The sequence below is a fragment of the Pelmatolapia mariae genome, linkage group LG5, assembly GCF_036321145.2.
Source record: "Pelmatolapia mariae isolate MD_Pm_ZW linkage group LG5, Pm_UMD_F_2, whole genome shotgun sequence".
Lineage (NCBI taxonomy): Eukaryota > Metazoa > Chordata > Actinopteri > Cichliformes > Cichlidae > Pelmatolapia > Pelmatolapia mariae.
In genome coordinates, this window is record NC_086231.1 from 9,711,766 (window position 1) to 9,717,730 (window position 5,965).

Here is a 5,965-nt window from a genome sequence, read left to right on the forward strand (position 1 = left end):
TAATTATACATAAAATATGAAACATATTCTTCAATATTCTGATGTAATGAATTGTGTTTCTTAATAATTGGCATGCAAAAAAGCATGAACTGTTTTTATCAGCCTTTGGGCTTTCTTTATCTGCCTTGAGGCTTCTGCAGCAGCCATGGTTGAATGTAATGTTTGTAACATGTCTGAATGCACAACATGTCAAACCTTGAAGGAGATGGGCCACAGAAGCACAAGGCCACATTTGTAAGTTAAGAACAGAAAACTGAGGCACAGGCTCACTAGATTTGGACAACAGACATTTGGAAAAATGTTGCATTCTCTGAAGAGTCTCAGTATGTGCTGAAATATTTGGATTATAGTAAGTTACATGAAAACATGAATTCCTCCAGCCTTGTATCAACGGTTTAAACTGTTGGTGGAAGTTTTATGGTGTAGGAGATATTTTTGGCACTCTTTGGGGCCCACAGAGTATTGTTGTGTACTGTACAGTGTACTGCTGATCTGTGGGACCATGTCTCCTCCGGCAGAATGAAACACCATGTCACAAAGCTCAAACCATCTCAAACTGGTTTCTTGAGTATGGCAGTGAGTTCCTTGCACTCAAATGCCCTCCACAGTCACCAGATCTCAATCTAATAGAGCACCTTTGTATTTTGGAACAACTGTGTGACGCTATCCTGGTACTAACAAGTCATCAGCTTTAGAGATTTGGGATGTTTTTGACTAAACCTTTTTATAGGCTTGTCTACTTTTACCTTGTTTTTAAAATGTAGACAGATATGTGCACACAAACTGCACAAACCAATGAATAGCTGGGTTATACATGACTCACTAAAGGTAAAATCAAAGTTTTAGCATTTTCATTTAATAAATGTTAGGGCTCTGGTAACCTTAGTAAATGAGTAATCACCTTTGATAGGCAGGTTAACACTGCTGAAAAAGTTAATTCTTCATTTGCTTTAGCCTGGTGTTACGTCCAGCAGACAATATGGAGATATAGTTCACATACAGCCTCAACACATCTCAGTTTCCCTTCTCTTCCCTGTCATGCATTTATAGATGTCAAAGTGGCATAACTGGTAATTCAACATCTATCTAGTGCTGTTGTAGAGGAGTGAGCACAAATGGAGTAGCATTTTTTATGTGGAAGGTAATTTTGCTTACTTCTTATGTCCTAATTAATCCAAAACAGCCATGAGAATGTGCGAAACACCTGTTTAGATATTGTTGAATTCAGTTGTCTAAATCCACAAACAGCATGAGCAGAGCAACTTATTTATAAATGAATATTTCCCCTGCTGTGCTGCACCCCATCAACCCAACCAGCCCACCCGTGGGCTTCCCTCACCTGACAGTAGGCAATATTAGAGGGTTATCTTTTGAGCAAACTTGTGTAGCAAAATTTTTTTAAAACAACAGAGGGCTACTTTAATTTATAGTGGAAAAAGAAGTGTGACAAAACGCGCTTAGAAAAATAAACCTGAGGGACATAGACATTAAAACCAATGGAAGACGAACGCAAAAAGACGAGGGCTCGTCCGGGATTTGAACCCGGGACCTCTCGCACCCTAAGCGAGAATCATACCCCTAGACCAACGAGCCACGTGATATCGACGCAAACGTACACCAAATGAAACACGAGGGTTTAACAGCTGGTCAACGTTGCCAGAGTACAGCTGACGTACACTGAATTCTTGCGGATGTGTAAAATAACCGAACAGAAACGCGTCTTTTTTAAAATAACGCAAACCTGCCTGATACAGAATATATTTCTATGTGAAAAATCAGCCCGTTTCTACGACACTTCCAAGGTTTCGTTCACTGGCGGCTTTTTTCAAAGTTAAAATGATTTGTTTTTCTCCTTAAAGACACAAATACGGAGCTATAGGGTGAGATGAACACCAGCTTTCTCTTTAGCCTTATGAATAATTCGTGTTTTAACGTTCAATGACACTTATTCGTCGGATTCGCGTTGGTTTATTGTTTAAGTCAGTTATTTGATCACAAACCGCTCGTTGTAATGTTAGTGAAACACCGCGAGAGGGCGCCAAATGTTGTCAAAAAGAAGAAGGAGCAGAAGAGCCGAACGAGACAAGAGCATTCGCTCCTTTTTATTTCCTTTTTCGCTTAGATCCCGTTGAACAGGTGAGACTTCCTTAACAAGTGAGGGTCTGTCATTGTTTCTCTTTTAAAATAATATATATTTAAATTAACGATTTTTGTGATGATCTTGGTCTTTCATTTTCTTGTTATTAGCCAGTCTGGATATGCTCTTAACTTCCTCTAATTATAATTTCATATAATTTCCCCAGATTTCATATCAATTCTGCATCTGCAGCAAGTTTATATATCCTCATCATGAACATGAATGTCATGGTAATTTTAATGATTTCTTTGAATTGCTCTTTTCTGAGCGTGCTGAAAGATTGTGCTGCATACATATTATTTTACTTTTAAAAACAATAATTGGGTTTGAATTTATTTTGCATTTTTTCTAATACACACAGCCAAAAGGATACATATAGGCTCAAATGTATATACTTTTCACTTAAATCTTTTGATAAGTGGTGCTAATGGCTCTATGATATCTTTCAACCTGACAAGGCCAAGGCCTGAATTCCAACGCGGTGCCGTGACAGGATGTCACCTGTGCAGCAAGCCCAGTCATTAGTTATCTTGATCTCAACTGGTAGTTTCCCTTTGCCAGCATAAAAACGATTTGTTTGACATGACTCACTGGTTTCATCAATATTCAGAACACTGGGAAAATCTAAGGAACTCAGTGAATTCAATTGTCCGTAAGTGCAAGTTATCTGAATGTGTCAATACATAAAAAGATTGAACCATCTGGCCACAATAACCGTTTTGCTGCCATTGGTAGTGGCACACCTGCACATTGCAAAAATTGGAAGGAATAATAGAGGATAAGGACTTACTCCATGTTGCCAGAAGTTTGACATATGTATGTATCCGTCTGTTTGTATCTACTCAACCCAGCACATACTGCAATGTGATACTACAATAACAGGCTTGAAATAAATTATGGACTGCAATATTTGTCACTGTTTATTTGTAAATGGCACGTAATATTGTAGATTTCAACTTTATTTCCACTTATTTCAAAGGTACTTAGGAGGGAAACATCAGTGCAACCATACAGACATGCAGTAACTGTTAAGGCTGGTCACCGTCATCAGAGCAGCCCATTAAAGTGATCCATTAAACTAATTATTGGAGGTTTTAAAGAGCAGTGGATTCAACTAAAAACCTGTCCAGACAACAGAGCAGCTTTAAATGATTAAAAATTGGTGTTTCTCTAATGACTGATGAGAGTGTGTGTGTGACAGCTGTGATGGCTGCAAAACACAGGGGCCGGAGAGCATTTCACGAATCAGGTCGTGCATATTGATGTCTGAAGTGCAGTGATGCACATTCCCTGCTGCTGTTACATAAATTAGCTGCACTACTGGCTAGTCTGTTGGATACATTTTCATCGTGTCATATCAGACACATGGTAGATCCTGGCAAAATCAGTCGCGGGCAACAAACAAAAACAAACAGATTGTGTATTTGGAGAATTACGTTAAAAGGGTGTTACCAGTTTGGTTAAGTGGACTAGTTTAGTTGAAGCCAAATGATTTGTCTAACAAATAAAACATTTTTGAATATGACCCCTTCAGCTCACTCACTTTAGACTTGCTTTCATTAGACTTGCTTAATACCCTTTACTTTTACCCCAGTTCAGTGGCTTTGAAGCATCATTCTTCTTTTGTGTGCATGCAGGTTTGTGTCTGTAAATATTTCAGTTAAAAACATTCTTTCATCAGTCCAAAGGAGAAATTTTGATTATTACAAAATTGCCTTAAGGAGTTTTAAAAGTTTAACAGGCCTTAGTAACAAAGGATTGTATCTACCAAAGCATAAAAAATGGTAAATCAGATTTTTGTCGCTTTAATCCAAAATCAAGTACTTTGACTACTCAGCCCTGCTGGGATTAAGTGAAGTTGTGCTTTGATGTGTCCGTGGATGCTTGTACATAGAAATGTTTGTCCATTTTGTTTCTGTCTGTCATAGGAAAACAAAAAAAAGGAAAAAAGAAAGAAATACACTATATTACCAAAGGTTTTAACTCACCCATCCCAAATTATTAAATGTGGGCTGTCCAATCACTTCCATAGCCACAGGTGTATAAAATCAAGGACCTAGGCATGCAGACTGCTTCCATGAACATTTGTGAATGAATGGGTCGCTCTCAGGAGCTCCATGAATTCCAACGTGGTACCATGACAAGTACCACCTTGTGAAATTTCCTTGCTACTAAACATTCCACAGTAAACTGTTAGTGGCATTATAAAAAAATGGAAGCAACTGGGAAAGACTGCAACTCAGCCATGAAGTAGTATGTGTCATGTAAAATCACAAAGTGGGGTCAGCAGATGGTGAATTGCATAGTGTGTAAAGGCCACAAGCTTTCTGCAGAGTCAATCAATACTGACCTCCAAACTTCACATAGCCTTTAGATTAGCTCAAGAACACTACCAATGGACTCTACAACAGTGAAGACTTGTTTTTCAGGAGTAAGGAACTCTACGTAGCATACCAAAGCATACCAAAACATTTTGGACTTTGTAAGAACAATTTGGGGACAGCCCCACTTCTGACATTACTACAAAACAAAAAAACACAAACAAGCTCCGTAAGGACATGGATGAGCAAGTTAGGTATGGAAGAACTTGACTGGCCTGCACAGAGTCCTGTCCTCAACCAGAGAGAACACCTTTGGGATGAATGACGAGAGAATACTTGTACAATATAGTGTACACAGAAGCAAAAGCTTCAGTATTGCACTTACCCCTCATATATAATACAATATTTAGCCAACCAAAAATTGACAATGTGACCAAAAGCCCCCCTCAAAAAACAGTATGTCATAATTACATTAACATAAAAATAATTGGTTCTTCTCAACTGGAACAAATCTTGGATGCCTGGAGGTAATTGTTTTTTACTTTTTACATAATCTAAATAACTGTAAAATCTCTTAATAATAAAAAACACATTTTAATGTATTCATCCAAATGAACAGTGGGGTAGTGAAATAATAATAATTTGCTCTCGATACTATTTTTAGTTCTTTATCTTGTAATAAAAATATTAAGTTGGTGATCATTCTATATGCATTTCCCAATACTTCTGCCCAATGGGTCAAATATGGAACTATGAGTGTGCAGTCTGTCTTACTCCATACATTTCTAACCTTTCCAATAATTTGTCAGTGGTGTCAAATGCTTTAAGTCCAGAAATATTATTTTATTTTCATTCTTTGTAAGGTCACTTTGGTTCCTGCCTAGTGTTACAGTGTGAGGGTCTTTGGTGTAACGGAGCCCCTGTGCCATGTGTGGTGCGGAGTTCAGTGCACACTGTCCTGCTGTTACAGTATTATTTTTGTTTCATTCGTTCATCTGAAATATAGATTATGGCTCTCTATATCCAGCTGACCTGTTTCTCTTTGATTATTGTTGGGTGTTTTAATTGTCACAGCTAGTTTTGTTCCTATATTTACAAAGAACTCTTTGATTGCCGCGTTCCAGTATTTGCAATGAAATCAGAATATCAGAATATTTCAAACTCTCCAGGTGTCCTGTATGCCTTACCTGTTTTTTCAGTAAACTATTATGTGTTCTTTTGCTTATGATGATCTTAATATCCATGTTAATTTATTTTTATACTTTTCATATTAATTTTTAGACTCTTTTGTTCTAATTTTAAAGAATTCTTTAGACGATTAATTTTTCTTTCTGCAGTTTTTATTGTATGAGTCAGTTATTATTTCCCCCAAAATTTCTATACCTCATTTGCATCTTCTGAACAAGCTGCTCCAGGCTTGTTTAATCATATCAGCTTTAACTATGTCTAATACATCTTGTTATCCTGCTAGTTCTGACGTCTTTCTCAATGATATTTCTATTTTCTA

General features: G+C 37.4%; 1 non-coding gene across 1 annotated transcript; it reads right to left on the reverse strand.

The window, feature by feature from the left end:
* Nucleotides 1-1,521: 1,521 nt before the first annotated feature.
* trnap-agg (transfer RNA proline (anticodon AGG)) lies at nucleotides 1,522-1,593 on the reverse strand. Its single transcript has one exon. It is a non-coding gene; the product is annotated as a tRNA-Pro (tRNA).
* Between the last annotated feature and the right edge of the window lie 4,372 nt (nucleotides 1,594-5,965).